The 17749-nt window shown below is 43.0% G+C and overlaps 1 protein-coding gene across 10 annotated transcripts in view; it reads right to left on the reverse strand.

The window, feature by feature from the left end:
- Positions 1–2043, reverse strand: part of MOB3B (MOB kinase activator 3B) — a 200761-nt gene extending 198718 nt beyond the window's left edge. For 4 of the 10 annotated variants that reach the window (XM_063637028.1, XM_055272370.2, XM_063637032.1 and 1 more), the window contains exon 1: positions 1780–2043. The gene's annotated coding sequence lies outside the window, so the exon portion shown is untranslated. The remainder of the gene's footprint in view (positions 1–1779) is intronic. The other 6 variants (XM_055272369.2, XM_055272373.2, XM_063637034.1 and 3 more) reach the window with 3 other exon arrangements.
- Positions 2044–17749: the final 15706 nt, after the last annotated feature.

A 17749-nucleotide genomic window follows, 5' to 3' on the forward strand; every position in this document is an offset into this window, starting at 1 on the left:
CAGCCTCCCCTCAGAGGCAAGACAACTCGCTGGGCACCATCTGAGGACCCTGCGTTCTCAGAGTAGCTACTTTGCTTTTGCCCCAGTTCTTTAATCAATAATCCACACTAAGAATAAACACAATGTGTAAGCATCTAACTTGTGCAGGGAAACAGGGCCGCCTGCAACCCAACAAGCGCACCCGCAGGGGAACTCGGGGCCATCCTAAGCCACTTGTTCTCTGGGACGTGGAAGCAGGGAACTGTGCTCTGGCCGTATCTGTGCTGCGTCCTCTGAGTCCTCTTTTTCTACAATGAAGAAAGGGGACTTGGGGTTTAAACTTGGAGCGGTACTCAAAGCCAGAACTCCACGTTCATTCCGGAGTGAACCACCACACCACTATTTCCAGGCAACGTCATAAGGCTTCCTCGTTACTTGCATCTTCGTTGTCTTTTTGTCGACTAGCCTGCCCTCCCGCCCTTGGAAACTTGTGGACCCCAGAATCTCACCTTTCCGCCTACCAAAGGTGCCCCGATCCCCTCCCACTGCCCTAGCAGCGGCCCAGCCCCAACGCCTTCGGCTAGAGATTGAAATCCTCTGGAACCAACCACTGGTTGCTCTGGATTGGGGCGGAACGCGCTTCCACTGTCTCGAAAGCAGCACCTTCTCGGATTTGCGCTCTTTGCGGCGCGCCTGGGCTGAGATCTGAGAAATGCGCCCTGGGCCACAGGCAGCAGCGGAGGCGGGGAAGGAACAACTTTCCCTCCGCCCTCTCACCACAAGGGCGGGGTGGGGCGGCCTCGCTGGGGTCGGGCTCCTCCACTTTCCCAGCCGGGATCCCCTGCCGGAGCTGGCGTAGGGGCCGGGGAGGGGGACCAGAGGGGCTTCCTTCTCTCCCCAAGCCCCGCCAGATGTTGGAAAGGCAAACAATAGGGAAACGCGGAGAAACAAAAGGCCATTCGCCACGATCTCAGTCGGCTGCGTAGCGAAGTCCCTGCGGGGAGGGTTAGGGGAGAGGGTCAGGAAAGAGCGCGAGGGGGGATGCCGAGAGATTTAGGGTCTCTGGTACTTGCCAGGCACTAGGGGTCGGCGCTTTACCCTCCCAGCAGGGGTCTGAAGGTGGGAAGGGGCAATCAAAGAAAAGTTGAAGGGTTTTCACCTTCTTCCCCAGTTCAGGGAAAGGGAGGGGCTGGGATTCCATATGTTTGACAGTTGTTGGCCCCAAAGTTAAGCTCGATTTGTACGGCTTTTACACGCTCCCCACCTCCGTGAGGCATCGTCAGCCCCAGGGGCGACCTGGCTGACGGCGCGGACTTCCCCTACGCTGCCCCAAGCCGAGACTCCTCCCTCAGGATCAGGACGCCCAAGCGCTGTCCCCCAGCCCGGGCGCACTTTTGTAAAAGTTTGTCTTCCCGCCACCCACAGCCCAACACGCACCCTGCAGGCGTCCGCGGCTGGGGATGGGCTCGGAGTCTTGCACCCCGAAAGGAGGACCATCTTATTGATTTATATCTTTTCAAATCAAGGCCACGGATCCCGGGGTGGAAAGTGGGCGACCCTTGTTCCTGCCGGGAAGTGCACACGAGGAGCCGGCCAGAAAGCCAGGCGCCGGTAGGGGTATGGAGAGGACTCCAGCCCCGGAAGCCCGTGGCCGGCCGGCAGAAGACCGGTCCGCCGCCTCCCGCACCTTCTTGCACCCGCGCCCAGGTGCGCCCCGCACCTCGCCGCCCGCCCGGGCGAGATCGGGAGCGAGCGGCCACCGGGCTGCGCCGCCTCCCCTAGCTTGGAGCGGGTTCTTACCGTGGGGTTTTACCTCCAGCCCAGGGCCCGGTCGGCTCCCTTCGCCAGGTCAGCTGCAGCCAGCGCGAAAGGAAAATGGTGAGCTCGGGGCAGGTGGCGCGTCGCTTGCCAATCCACGCAAGGGACTCTGCGGCCGGTGCGCGCGGCCCCAGCGAGCCAACCCGCGGACGGGCGAGCGCCTGGCTCCAGCTGCAGCCGCCGCCGCTCCGGAGCAGCCCCCACATGCACCCAGTACGCCGCGCAGCCGGCCGGGGCTAGACAGTCTCGCGGGGACGCCGAGCGGGGACCCCTGGCGGCCGCCTGCGGAATGGCAGCTCCGTAGGGAGAATAGTCTTTGGGATCATCTTCCCTCCGGAAAGAGATGGGACATGACCAGTCTAAGGCGGCTTCCAGCCTTGCAGAAAAGACACTGGGCCAGGGCAGTGAAGAAAGTGTCAGATCAGAAAGGATGATCTCTGGGTCCACAACGGCCACTTCCAAGGCACTTAGAGAGGGGGAAACGGTTTGTCTTCCCCAGGATTTTCTGATTGTTGAAAAATACCATGAACTGCTTGACACAGAGCGGAGCATAAATCATTGGAAAATACTCAGATTCTAGCGGATTTACTAGAACACACTGGGAGTCATGGATGAACCTGGATTGTAAAGCCCAACCCACAGCCCGCCACTCTCTACTTGTGTGGTCTTGGTCTATCTACAAACCTAAAGCCTCAGTATTCTCCTCCGTAAACTGGCGGGGAGCAATATCACCGTTGCAGGGTGATGGTTACGGGTAAACTGCATTTGAAACATTTTTATAGTTTATAGTAACAGTAATCAAATATGAGCTTCCTGCCTTCCAGAGAAAAAGAATTGGATCTTTCACGTTTTTCTATTACCCATATGATCACATCTTAATGCATATTGATTGAAGTGTACCAAATGACGAAGTACTGCATTTTACCATTCCTACTACACACTTCAAAGAGGTGTGGAAATATAAGTAGAAATTAGGATATATAGAGAAAACATCCCTCCTCCAAAAGAGGTTTCTGCAACTAACTACGAAGTGAGAACTTCTAAAATCACTTACATCTTTTGCAATATCATCTCGGATATTGTAAGAAACATTTTTTTTTTTTTTTTTTTTTTTTTGAGACGGAGTCTCGCTCTGTCGCCCAGGCTGGAGTGCAGTGGTGCAATCTCGGCTTACTGCAACCTCCGCCTCCCGGGTTCACGCCATTCTCCTGCCTCAGCCTCTCCGACTAGCTGGGACTACAGGCGCCCGCCACCACGCCCGGCTAATTTTTTAATATTTTTAGTAGAGACGGGGTTTCACCGTGGTCTCTATCTCCTGACCTCGTGATCCACCCGCCTCGGCCTCCCAAAGTGCTGGGGATTACAAGCGTGAGCCACCGCGCCCGGCCTGTAAGAAACATTTAATACATAGTCATGACTTAATAATATCAACCCTGGATTAAATGACTCTAATTCTGTGTCACTTTTGTGTAATGTAAAGATATCGATTGTGAATATAAGACTCAAATATGGGAAAACTGCCAGATACAAAAACACAGCCGCTAAGCAATATTTCTGTTCATCACCGAGGAATCTCATTTCCAAAATGCCCCAGAGGATGAACACCAGAGTCAGACAGACCCATAGTAGCTGCGTCTAACCTTTCTGAAGCTCTGTTACCTCATCTTATAAAATGAGGATAATATAGGTAGCTGTCATTCAATGAAGGAATGCATACGACATGCTTAGCATAACACCTGTCACATGTTAAGTGCTCCAGGGTCACCACCTATCATTGTTTCCAGCATATAGTTATCACCCCACCCACATGTAGCCCCTCCCTCATGAGCTCAAGAGCCCCCAGCACGTGTTCTACTCACACACGCACAAGCTTCAGTGTCCCTTAAGATGTTATCTCCTGGAAATTAGGAACAGAAAGAGAATATTTTCAGGTAGTTTGGAATAGAATGAATAACATTCACATTCCTTGCCCAAGTCAGTACAGATTAATTTCCGTCATTTCCAACTCATACTTTATACATTTCCCATAAGAGGAAAATCATGCTGGTCTTCAGTAGCGTATGAAAAATAAATTCCAAGAGGATTCTTTCGCCAAACCACTTCATTACAGCGTCCCCTTAGAGGATACCAAAGAAGCACAGGGATATTGGAAAGGTGTCACCATAGCAACACTGTAATAGACAGATGACAACAGAGTAAAAGCGAAGGAAGCACATTTGCATAGTCATTGACAAACTTGGACCTATGGTCATATTGCTCTGGGCAGCAGTGCTCAGAGTCCAAGGGCTTCTCAGAGTAAATTTGGTAAGAGACTATTTCTATTCATTTTGGCTGAGTCTGACTACCCAGTTCATTGTGCTCATGTGTGTGTTAATTGTAATTGTTACAGGCAGTTCACTAACAAACAGCAGACATCCTCAAGAGTGCTTCCTTTCATCCTAAGCAATGTGAGTTCACAAATCTAAATGTGTACCTAATAAATCTTCAATAGTAAAGCATACTTCCTCCTTACCTGCTTCTGTTTTGTTTTCAAAACTTAAATAGTCACAGGTATAGACAAATTGTCTCAATGCTTATGGAAGCTTCTGTGATAACTTATGTTAATTAACTCTGGGTACTGAAAAGAAACAAATGTGCATGGCTTCCCTTAAGCATTGAGGTAATGGCAATTCAAATAACAGCAAATTTATATATGCGATATATATATAGATTTATAGATATATAAATATATCATATATAGATATATAAGAAGACATCATATATATATATATATACACACACATTTTAGAGATCATATATATCTTTTAAGCAATTTCAAACCATACAAGAATCCATATATGATCTTAAGGCATAATTTCTGCTAGCATACTTCTCAACATTTATAATGACACTAAATGTCTGTAGTCGCTTCCTCTGAAATGCACATTACATCAATCCCATTTTGTGAAAGTGGAACTAAGGCATAAAAAGGTCAGAGTTCGGGACCTGGGAAGAATGTATGACAGTGTTCCAAGTTGTTTCAGTGACAGCTGAACAAGACAGTGTCGTGTGGAATAATGGACAATTATCTGCTTTCTGGTCTATAGGAATAGAGTGAATGTTCTTTCCCAAGTTAAAAAATATATATATTGAAAAGAGACTATATTCTTTCTTCCTGCTCTTAGAATCTGTTTTGTTTATAGTGACCCAATCCTCCTTCACATCTATCAGATGGTATTTTTTTCTTATTTAAAAATACCCATGTGGTTGAGGCTGCAGTGAGCTATGATTGCACCACTGCACTCTAACCTGGGCAACCAGACCCTGTCTCAAAAAAAAAAAAAAAAAAAAACAGTTTGTATCTTTAATAAGTGACCCTTCTTCTCTAGAGATGAGCCTGATGTTTCCACTCTGGCTTAACATTAGCCAGGTGTGGTACACTTGTGATCTGCCTCAGTATTCTGAGTAATGGAGAGGAGTTCTCTCACTATGAAACAGGTCAACTTAGATATGATCCACAAAGGGTTAGTTGCCAGGAGAACCAAAGTCTAAGGGAGTCACATCCACAAGCCCATAGCCTGGACCCCCAAATTAATCCTACAGTGAGACTTTAGCACCTTTCACAAATGGAGAAATCAGACCACTGTGTGCTCAATGGGTTTGGAATGTTGTGCTTTCAAAGTACATAGAAAGAGAAGAGACTAGTGACTCATGGATGCTTCCAACGTGATATAACGCCCCTTTCTCTTCTAAATAGTAAAATAACCAAGATCTCAAGTAGACTTTCTCTCTTTGAGAAACACAGCTTTACTGCTTTTGTGATCAATGCCCATTGCCCTCACCAACAAATCAGTCATTAATTCCCAACTGCCTTGCATTGCAAATAGCGAAAAAAAGGTTTTTGTATCTCCTTAGCTCTCTTTGAATGTCTACAGGAAAGAAATTAAGGAAGTAAACTTTTCTACTGCCAGACTGAAGGTAGATTTGATAAACTTGGAACCTCTCCAAACCACCCCCTACCCTCCTGGCATAGAAAATAAACAAGATTTTTCCCTTTACATCATAATTAAGGAAAGAGACAAAAATGAAGGTATCATCCAACCTGATCTTCTTTAGCCTCTAGCTGTTCTACGTACACAGAACTATTTTCTCAAGATTCCAATTAGGTTTGATATACTGTTCAATATTAATTTCCTCTTAAGAAGCTACTTCACCATTTAGAAAGCCCCTTGGGTTGAATAATTATTGAATTTCTAAATGGCCTCTGGCTAGCCTCAATTGTGTTAGTGTTTCATGTCCAGTAAGTAATATGAAAGAGGCTTGCCTTGGGTATTTAACAGCCCCTAATGATGCTTTTCAGAGGGAAAAAATCCTTCTGAAAAGATTTTTGGAGAAGTTTCAGTTAAATTTTTCCCAAGTCTTGTTGTCTAATGCTCAACAGAGTCTCTGTAGAAATGAACAGATAACTTCCTTCCTTCATTTTTCCCTTCTTTTTTTCTTTCTTTTATCCTGCCCTCTTCCCTCTTTCTTTCTTTCTCTTCTCTTCTTTGTTAGAGGATTTATGATAGCTAGGTAACTCATCAAGGTTTCTATCCAGTGTCCCAGAAGAACAATTCTTCTTTTTAATAAAATGAATTACATTTTCATTCCCTTTCATTGTCTGTTTTCCTGTGTTCTTTTTGGTTTCTTTCAGCAGATGATAAACGATGTTTTCATTTGAAATTGCTTCTCACTCCTGCTCAGACGGTCAGCATGAGAAGTCAAAAGGAAAGCACACACACTGGTAAGAGAATCAGGGCATGGAAAAGGGTCTCTAAGACCCCAACCCCCAAGAAGGAGATGGAGACCCAAACATGCCAGTCACCAGTTTGAAGCTCATAGCTTGTTAGTTTAGGGCCAGATTTTGTACTTGTATTTTGAGGAGCACAGCTTGTTAGAATCCAGATCTCATGGCTTTTAATCCAGAAATATTTCTTTGTTTGGGAGTTGTTTTTCATTGTTGCTGTTGGCCAGTAATTATGGTACTCTTGTGAAAAGGCTGTTTTATAGGTCAGTTATTTGGAAAGGCCATTTTCCGTTTGTTTGGTACTGAATAGATGTGCTTGCCTTGTTCATTTGGCAATGTCCTGAGCTCCTCAATCTCTCAGTCCCTTCTTTTAGAAACAATGGTTTGCCTACAGGATGCCAGGTGCTTTTCTCAGGGCCCTGCTCCTGTTATATTTGATTTCTCTGTCAACCTTTTTACACTACTACATACACCCAGAGTGAGAGAAAAAAGGGAGAAGAGAAAGAAAGCAAAAGGAAACGACAAAAGGTAGTTGAAAGCAAAAGAGGAAAGAAGGAAGGAAGGGAGGGTGGGAGGAAGGAAGGGAGGAAGGAAGGGAGAGATGTTGAAGATTACCAGTGGCTTATATAGAAAAATTAATGATCAGATATCCTTTGTTAAATTTTAATACTTACAGTCATGTCTGTTATTAGGGAATCCAAAAGTGATGAAAAGCAATCTCCCTTCCTTCTCCTCTGCTCTCCCTACTCCTACCCTACTACACCCCAGGTTATACTTCACTGCATCTTCTTGGATGATGACATAGGAGTCTGGCATTGTGTTTCCTTAAAATTTTTCTGCCTTTTGTGGGGTTTGTTTGCCAACCACCCCTTTTATCCTACCTGCAATTTCCTCATTCCTTGTTTTATTTTTAGAAGAACACACCTACCCAGACACTCATTCTTTTTTACCTTACAAATAGTCTAGTTGAAATGTGTTGACCTTGACCCCTATCGGCAGAACTGCTCAGCTGACCCATCAACTCTTGAGAAATAATAAGTGGTTGTAGTTTTAAGGTGCTACATTTTGGAGTGATTTGTTATGCAGTTTTATTGTGGCAATAAATAACTGATACAGATATTGTGGTGGTCTTGATGAATACAAGAGTGCCTGGTCCATAAGTAGACACTCAATAAATGTTGGACTGGAATGAACTGGCAAATAGAGTAAATTAATATTCATCAATAGGGGCTTAATTAAATATGTTGTGACATAGCCTAACAATGAAACACAATGCAGGTATTAAAAACAATGAATAAAAATTCAATGAGTTGATGGCTTAGGATTTGTGCATTTGTCTGTGTATTATATTACTTATCAGTAAAGAAAGCCTGTATACAAAGCAGCATGATACCCTTTTAATATTAAAAAATCTACATTGTATATATTCATAGGAAAGTATCTGGCAGTACATATACCAAGATGTTGACAATGGTTCTCTAGGTAGAATCATAACAGGAAATTTAAAATTTTTCTATACTTCATTTTATTTGAAAACGTTCAACTTTATTTTTTATAATAACAAAAGAGTAAGGTGATAAGATACTTTTTTCCTGAGTCCAGGACACCTGGGGTGAGCTACCCTGATATGACATTTTCTCTTTCTCTCCCCAAAGCACACTGAAGATCTTGAAGGGCACACAGAGAGAGGGAAGGCAACAGAGGCAGGCTTTGTTGGACACCAAATGAATGTACTGAGCCATTGTTCCAAGACAGCTCTGTATTTTGAAGCTCAGCATGGGCCAAATTCAACCTTTGGATGAAATATGTGATTCCTGTGGCATTGTCAGAAGTGGCAAATGGATTCTCTCCTCCTAAATGTGGTGTGACTGTGGGGGCCTATCAAGGTGACTCTCCCATCAACCAGAGGTATCAAGTAATAGCACACTTGCCACGACCTCTACTGTGTGCTTTCTGTATCGCTGCCTCAATCATGCCCCTCCTCTTGCCTTGTCTTGGTGAAGAGTGCCTGGCCAGCAGCCCTGCCTACCTCCCCAGCTCATGTGGTTCCAGCAGGCTCCACTTCAAGGGGCCCACCCTCCAGGGCATGATCCAAGCATCATCAACCAGAGGGCTTCTTCTCTGAGAATTTATACATGGACCCTGAGGTCAGCAAGCAAGGATGATATGAGCCAGAGTTCTCTGCAGCCATCCCCTTTTCACCTCTCTCAGTTATGGATGAACTTATCTGTAAAATGGCAAAAAGAAACAAGAGAAGCACAGCTGAGAGAAACACCAAAAGAAAGAGTTGAAGACATTGTTTGAATTCCTGCATCCAGTAGTGCCCAAAGCCAGTGCCAACCCTGGAATTCCGAGCTACAAGAGCCAATGGACTCCCTTTTGCTTTAGTTTGAGGTGGGCTCCTGTCATTTGCCACAGAAACCAGGAGAAAGCACAGTGTCTGTGCTGCAGCGAGGGAGGGCTAAAGTCCTCAGGGACAACCAATAAAGCATGAGAGCCAATGAATAAATACTTGAGGTGAGCAATTACGGGAGGCATTCTTTACATTTCTTAGAGAGCCAAGCAAAATTTATCCCCAGTTGCCTGAAGTGGCCATATATATTATTATTATGAATATAGTCAATAACCTGTAGAAAGCTCAGAAAAAATCTCAGTCATTAAGTGTTAAAGGACATTTGAGACCATTTGCCTCAGCATCTAATGCAGCTCCGGATACGCACAACGTGGAGGGCAGGGGACTAACATTTGGTGAGCACCTACTATGGGTTAGGACGTGTGCTGGACATTTTCACATCTATTAGTTCGTCTATTCCTCCCAAAGACCTTGGATGGTGGGTATTATTACCTACATTTTGGAGATTAGGAAACTTGCCTAAGGTTCATACAGAGCTTCTTTGGTGCTCTGAATCATGACTGTTCCCTCGCATCCATCCCCTCTGTTAAGAACTGAGATTAGCGTTTAGGGAGTTACAGCTGGTGCAGTAGACACCTTAGATGCCCTGTGTCACATCTCTTGACACATCTCTGATTTCAGTGCACTTATGATGTGGCCTCTTTCCCAGATCTCAAGCAGGCAGCAGCCATCATTTCACTATCTGCCCTGGGGCGGTTTCCACAGATGCAGGAGCTTGCTCAGCCCAGGAGAAAGCACAGTGTCTGTGTTGCAGCGAGGGAGGGCTGAAGTCCTCAGGGACAACCAATGGAGCATGACAGCCAATGAATAAATACTTGAGGTGAGCAATTACGTGAGGCATTCTTTACATTTCTTAGAGAGCCAAACAAAATTTAGCCCCAGTTGCATGAAATGGCCAATTGCCAAATTCATCCTTATATTGACTTTTCCTCCTTCGTGTTGCAGGCTGACTGATCTTTCATTCCCACTTCCTGGAATCACCTCCCAAACAAACTAACAGCATACTAGTCCTTGTCTCAGGCTCTGATAGTGCGGGATTCCAAACTGGAAATGAAGACCATCTTGTATACTGACTAGTGAAGGAAAAGGTTATTGTTGTGAAGTCTGTAAGAAAATAAGCTCAGCTTAAACCAGCGAGAGCAATTCCAAGCTAGGAACTGTATTAACAAATAGTCTCTTACATAGAACCCCCTTTGAGAAAATATACTCAAAGTCTATAACTTAAACATGCTGGAAGGAAATACATCAAAATATTATTTATTATAATTCAATATATCTATTATTATATTAATTATTATTCTCTTCTGAGTAAATTTTCAATGGACATTCCCCAGATCTTCCTCACTTCTCTTATCTATCAGTCTTGATCTGCCCCCTGGGGAATCACAATTCTTGTCACTATAGTTAATAACCTTTTTTTTTTTTTTCTGTGACTCAAATTAGGTAGAAGATACTTAGCCATCATTCTCCACTTGGAAGGCAGCACAGCATGTTAGTTCAGAGTATGGTGTAGGCAACAAAAGGTCAAATTCTAGTCATCTGGGTCACTTGGTCTGTCACCCAGGTTTTGCTGTGGAAACAAACAAGTGCTTGTGATCATTAATTTTTAGATATGGACTAGGCCAAGGGATACCGAGGCAGCTGGTAAAACATTATTTCTGGATGTGTCTGTGAAGATGTTTCTGGAAGAAATTAGCAGACTGAGTATAGAAGATCCACTCTTACCAGTGTGGGAGGGCATCATCATCCATTGAGGGTCCAGAGAGGACAAAAAGGCAGAAGAAAAGCGAATTTGCTCTCTCTTCTGGTGCTGAAACATCCACCTTCTGGCTGGCCTTTGAACTTCAGGACTTATACTACCCTAGCACACCCACCCTCCCAGTACCCCCATCCCATTTCTCAGGCCTTCAGGCTTGGGCTGAATTATACCACTGGCTCCCCTAGTTCTCCAGCTCAAAAACAGCAGACTGGGGGACTACTCAGCTTCCATAATCATGTAAGCCAATTCCCATAATGAATACCACTCCCCCACTCTGTTTCTCTTGAGAACCATGATTAATGATTAATATAACTCCAAAACTTAGTGGCTTAAAACTGCAAAGATTAATGCATGACTTATGCAGCATGCACATCTTGACGGGGGTGGGAAAGGGGGCTCTGCCCATAGCTCCCACCGTAGGACCTAGCAGGCAGAGCGCCACTATCTGGAATGTTAGTGGCCACTGTGGCAGAGTGAAAAGGAGGCAAAGCTCATGCAAAACCTTCCATCCGAAAGTGATATATGCTGCTTGTTCATGTTTCATTGGCCAAAGAGTCACGTGGTCATGCACAAGTTTCACTGAAAGGGAAAGGGCAATCTGCCTTGCAGATAAGAAAGGAGAAAAAAAAGGGTGAGATTGTGAAAAATGTCTATCCGATTTGGACAATCATTTAACCTAAGCTTCAGTGTTCTCATCACGTACTGTGGGGATATCCACTTTACAAGGTTATTATGAGGGTTAAATGTGAAACTGTAAAGTACCTGGCACACAGCCATTACTCAATAAATGCTGCTATTTTGACAGTGATCCTTTGTTTACCTGAAATATAATATTAAGATTTACTCCAATCTTTCCTACACCTTTGGGAGTAAAAAACTCTTGAATCTTTTTCTGGAGGTTGTATTTTCTAGTCTTTAAAAATGAGTCCAGTGCCTTTTCTCTGAATTTCTCCAAATTCTGACCATTCTAAAATATGGGTTCTAGCTCAGTGCTCCTCACACAGAAAGGTTCTAGTAAGGAATGAGAAAATACTTTCTGCTTTAAAGAAGAGCTACACAAATATTAAGTGAGAATAATTCTATCTATTATTTATGGCAAATATTATTCTAGTACTCAGAAAAACTCAGCATAAGTTCATTAGAACAGTATGGGCCACATTAGAAAGAACACATTATCATTATGTTTGAAAAGCTAGGACTGGGTACAAAGTTACTATGCTAGTATGGGCTTAGTTGGCCAAGTATTTTATTACAGTTTCAATGGAACCATTATCTTGTCAACAGAACACACAGTGAAACCTGCAGGGGCTTCCTCTGGCTTCATGACAGTGAGTAGACTCTGGCTTTCCCTAGGGAAGGCAGGGGCCTGGTAGGGTCTGAGCAAGAGCCTGAGGCATAGACTGTGCCCACCCTCCCCTTCTCCCTCCACTCATCCCAGTTTTTGGTTTAGAAAACCAGCATTTTGAATATCTAGTCTCAAGACTTTCTCGTTGTCCTCAGGTTGGGTTGCTGCTCCCCACACCCTCCTTGTTCCCATATGAAGGTCACTGACCCCTAGTTTTATAAGGTGTTTATTCTTGCAGAATTTGGACCAGGGACTCTTTCTGTTCAGCAAATGATTCAGTGCATGTGGACCCTGCGGTTGTTTACATTTTCAGGAACTGCTATTGCGAAACTAAAAAGGTTTATTTTACATAGTGGGGTTGCTTTTGCCAGATGAATTCATTTGCTCAAGTTATTTTTAAAATGTGCTTTCCCTTAGCTCCTTAGAGAAGCTCTGGTCTCTTGCTTGTGTGTGTCTAAGCCAGAAAAAAAAAAACAATGCTGAGGCTATTAATGGAAGCCAGAGAAAATGTCTGGCCAAGGTGGATCAAAGAAGGTTCTCAGTTTTGACCCAAAATTTTAACTTCCTGAATGCCGGGCTAGCATACTAGCTGGTCCTGGCTCCAGCAGCTTAAATGGCTCATGTGCCTAGAACCAGGAAGACCATGCATATGAGTTTCAAACTGCTCCTACAGGTGTGTGTGGAAGGGGGACCCCTACGACTGAATATTCATCCAGAAGAAACTTCCCCTGCTGCCAATTGGAAGTGCCATAGTCCAGCAGCAGTGAGACTGCTGGAGGCAGTCAGATTGCAGAGCACAAACCCTCTACCTCATCGGGGTCAAGTGGCCTGAAATGATTCATCAGGCTGCTTTGCAAATATTTTATTTAACAATTGATATTTAGAAATAATTTTTATGACAGTTTCTTATCTTTTGGGGGAATCAGAGACCCCTTTGAGAATCTGAGGAAGGCTATGGAGAAATATCTGATGAAGCCTGTGGGAAAACAACTGCCATCCAGAAAAATGTATATATGCAAGCTGTCCCTTAAAATGTTAGTGGTATCATTGGGATGACATCCAAAAATTGTCAGGGAAGTCCATAAATCCCCTTGCTTCAGAATTTGGGGAAACTTTAAACCTCAGATTAATGGTATGTAGATACTATTCATTCATTCAGAGCTTACTGACTTCCTATGTCATGGCAAGCACTATGTTGGAAGCTGGAAATACAATGATGTGTAAGACAGGGACCCAGACTTGTGGAGCTCATAGTCTAATGGGAGACAAAACAAACCCATAATAGTGATGCATGATAATGAGTTAAGTGCTATGCTAGAACTGTAAGTGTAGAAGCAAATAAGAGCCCCAAATAGAGGGTAATTATTTCAATATATATTTAATAAATGCATTATGTGCCAGGCAGTTGGGAATAAGCTGGTGCACAGACAAGATCCCTACCCCATGGAGCCTTAAGTCTGGAATACTCTCCACTCAAAGTTGGAGGAGAGGCCTGGAAGAACATGATGCCCACCTAAGGTGAATCCTGACTGACAAGTAAAGTTCATCCAGGTGAAGTGGGGAAGCGTATTGCAGGTAGTGGGAGCAACAGCACACAGGCCCAGTAAGAGCAAGGTGAGGTGAGTCAGCGGAAGCTACAAAGAGTTCATCAGGGCTCTCCATGAAGGCAGGAGCAGTGAGAGACAAAGGTGGAGAGGTGTGCTGGGGGCAGATCCCCAAGGCTCCTGCGCTTCACCATGGATTGTGGGTTGAAGGTTGTCAATGAGGGCTTTTTTTTTTTTTTTTTTGAGACGGAGTCTCGCTCTGTCGCCCAGGCTGGAGTGCAGTGGCACAATCTAGGCTCACTGCAAGCTCCGCCTCCCGGGTTCACGCCATTCTCCTGCCTCAGCCTCCCAAGTAGCTGGGACTACAGGCGCCCGCCACCACGCCCGGCTAATTTTTTGTATTTTTAGTACAGACGGGGTTTCACTGTGTTAGTCAGGATGGTCTCAATCTCCTGACCTCGTGATCCACCCGCCTCGGCCTCCTAAAGTGCTGGGATTACAGGCGTGAGCCACCGAGCCCGGCCTCAATGAGGGCTTTTTAAGACAAGTCAGGAGTTTCATATTAGAAAGATCACTCTACCATAAATGGAGAAAATTGGGCAAAGGGGAGGGGATGGCTAGTGGGTGAAATCATGGAGACTAGAAGGAAGGAAGCTGTTGAATTAATCTAGATAAGAAATGATAAGGTCCTAATAGTGGCAGTGGAGATGGAGTAAAGTGGACGATGGGAAAAATGGGATGAGGCCTCTGGAGAGTAGCTCACAGGCAATTTTTTTTCATTCCCTACAATGACATTTGCCTAAGGCAACACACTCTGCTACGTGCAATGAGGTAGTGAGGGGCTCAATCTAAGAAAATAATCTTGTTAGTGATGGGCTCAATCTAAGAAAATAATCTTGTTACTGATGTGGTATCACCGGGAATTACGGCTGTAAAACTGTAGTTTCATAATCAAATTTTGGAACTCTACATTTAATTGCTTAACGGTGATGATGATTATGACAGCAATAATACTGATAATAGCTGCAACCCAATTTTATTGCACACTTAACTCTGTGCCAGTTACTGTTCCAAGCATTCTAAATTTATTAACCCACTTAATCTTCAAGTGACTGTATCAGGTAGGTTCTATTCCTACTCTTAAAGAATAGATGAGGACACGGAGGCAGCACAGAGAGGTTAAATACCTTGTCTAAGGTCACACAGCTAGGGAGTGAGAAAATAAGGATTAGAGCCTTGGAAATCTGGTTCTAGGACCCAAACTTCCAAAAATTCTCCTATCAACTTACAATGACAAACATAAATTATGATCTTTCTCCATAAAGCTCAATTTGAGCATTAAAACTGACTTTTTACCATTTGTTATGAACATTCTGAACAATCACAATAAAAAGTAGTGTGGAGACACTATTCAAGTCTCTAAAAACATCTTAGGAGGGGTACATGAAGCAAAATGCTGGGTGTGAGTGTTTTTGCAGATTCAGGCTCCAAAGAATAAAAAAGCAGAAAAAACAAACAATGGTGTTTTTAAACAATGAATGTTGTTTTCCTTTAGCCATAAGGGAGTTTTAAAACTTGACAAACCCATTCAGCTTTCAAAGCATTCCACATTCCCCACCCACAAGCAAATGCCAGAAGGTGCCAGTTTCAGCCAGCTCAGCTCAGGAATGACTTTCTAAATACTGGATCAGATTTCTTGAATGTCCGCGCTCCACAGATGGATACCTACTATTGTCCTAATTGGTCTGATGAAAAGTACTTAGCAATTTATCAAGCAATTAATTTAACAAAAACATTTCAGCAAGAGATGAGATGGTGTGGCACAAATGCAGAAACAGAAATTTCAAAAGATTCAACTTTATTACTTCAAAAAGATTGAAAAATTGCTGCCTAAAATCTTTGAAACTTAAGAGCTAGGCTGGGCATAGGCTTAATTTTTAATGAAGAATCTTCTGGGAAAATAAGTTTTTGATTATATAAAGAAAGCAATTTCCTTGATTTGAAGGAAATAATTCTTTTGGGGAAAAACAAATAAATTAATATTTAATATACTCACTACATCCATCCAGCTAACACTTACTGGAAGCATGCTGTGTGCCCGGCACCATGCTAGGCATTGAGATACAAAAATGAAAAAGACAAGAATCTTGTTCTTTAGCCTAGGTGGGGAGATAGATAAGCAAAGGAATAGTGTAATAAATGCAACAAAAGAAATATGTACTAGCTAGACCTGTGGGAAGAAAGGTTAGAAAGATGAACAGAAACTGTGTGCTAGGATTTTGGACCCAATTCTGTAAGTGTTGGAGAGTCATTAAGCAGAAGTGATCGGTAGATTTAATTTTAGAAGGATCATGCTGTTATCAATGTGAAGAATGGGCTGTAGTGGGGAAACGCCAAAGGTAGACTCTGTTCCACTCTTCATAAAAATCGTACCACAACACTCTGATGCCCTTTTTGCTCTCTAATCCATTTCTCTTTTTCCCCCAAACACAGATAATTTAGATATTATTTAATCTTTTAAAAGCACTGGTTTCCAAGTTTTTGAGGTTTTCCCAGGTATTTGTTATTGGTTAATAATTTAATTCCATTGTGGTCACAGAACATATTTTCTATGACTCGAATCCTTTTAAATTTATCAAGATTGTTTTATGGCTCAAAATATGGTCTATCTTGGTACATGTTTCATGTACTCTTGGAAAGAATGTGTCATTTATTGTTGTTGGGGAGTGCTGTGTTCTACAAATGTCGTTTAAGTCAAGTTGGTTGATAGTCTTGTTCTAATCTTCTATATCCTTACTGATTTTGTGTATTCTTGTTCTACTAAACATTGAGAGGATATTAAAATCTCCAGGCTGGGCGCGGTGGCTCATGCCTGTAATCCCAGCATTTTGGGAGGCCGAGGCGGGTGGATCACGAGGTCAGGAGATAGAGACCATCCTGGCTAACACGGTGAAACCCCGTCTCTACTAAAACTATAAAAAAGTAGCCGGGTGTGGTGGTGGGCGCCTGTAGTCCCAGCTACTGGGGAGGCTGAGGCAGGAGGATGGCATGAACCTGAGAGGCGGAGCTTGCAGTGAGCTGAGATCCTGCCACTGCACTCCAGCCTGGGCAACAACAACAACAAAAAAATCTCCAAACATAATTGCGAACTTGTCTACTTCTTATAGTTCTATCAGTTTTTGCTTCATGTATTTTGATGCAGCTATGAGGTGAAAAAACATTTAGGATTGTTATATCCTTTTGCTGAACTGACTCTTTTATCATTATGAAATGATCATTTTTACCCCTGGTAATATTCTTTGCTCTGAAATCTATTTTGTTTCATACTGTCACTCCAGTTTTCTTCTAATTACCAATATGATGTATCTTTTCTCCACCCTTTTACTTTTAATCTGTTTGTCCTTTATTTTTAAGGTGTGTTTCCTGCTGGCAGCATATAGTTGGGTCTTGCTTTTTTATCTGATCTGAAAATCTGATTTTTAAAGGACATTTCTGAAATTGAAAAACAAGTTGTATATATTTATAGCATAGAACATGATGTTTTGAAATAAGTATACATTGTGAAATGACTAAAGTTAATTAACATATACATTACCTCACATATTTATTTGTAGTGAGAACACTTAAACGATACTGTTAGCAATTTTCAAGTGTACAATACACGTTGTTGGTTATAGTCACATTGTACAATAGATCTCTTGAGCTTATTCCTCCTATCTAACTAAGTTGTGCAATAGATCTCTTGAACTTATTCCTCCTATCTAACTTTGACCAACATCCTCCCAGCCCACAGCCTCTCCACAGCACCTGGTAACCATGTTTTTACTCTCTGCTTCTATGAGTTCCAAGTTTTTTGATTCTGCGTGTAAGTGAGATCCTGTGGTATTAACAATCTCTGACTTTTAATTGGGGTGTTTTGAACATTTATATTTAAATATCTTTAAAAGATAATTGACTGTATAAGTAAAATTAAAAAACAATAAAGTGTGGAGTGTATAATGTATGTAGAAATAAAAACATAAGATCATAACAGCAAAAAGGCAACAACAGTAAGTTTCTTAAGCTGTATGTCAAGTAGTATATAAACTGGTAAATTACAAAGAGGTATAACCCTAAAACAACCACT

The sequence above is a fragment of the Symphalangus syndactylus genome, chromosome 3 (genome assembly GCF_028878055.3).
Source record: "Symphalangus syndactylus isolate Jambi chromosome 3, NHGRI_mSymSyn1-v2.1_pri, whole genome shotgun sequence".
NCBI classification, from domain to species: Eukaryota; Metazoa; Chordata; class Mammalia; order Primates; family Hylobatidae; genus Symphalangus; species Symphalangus syndactylus.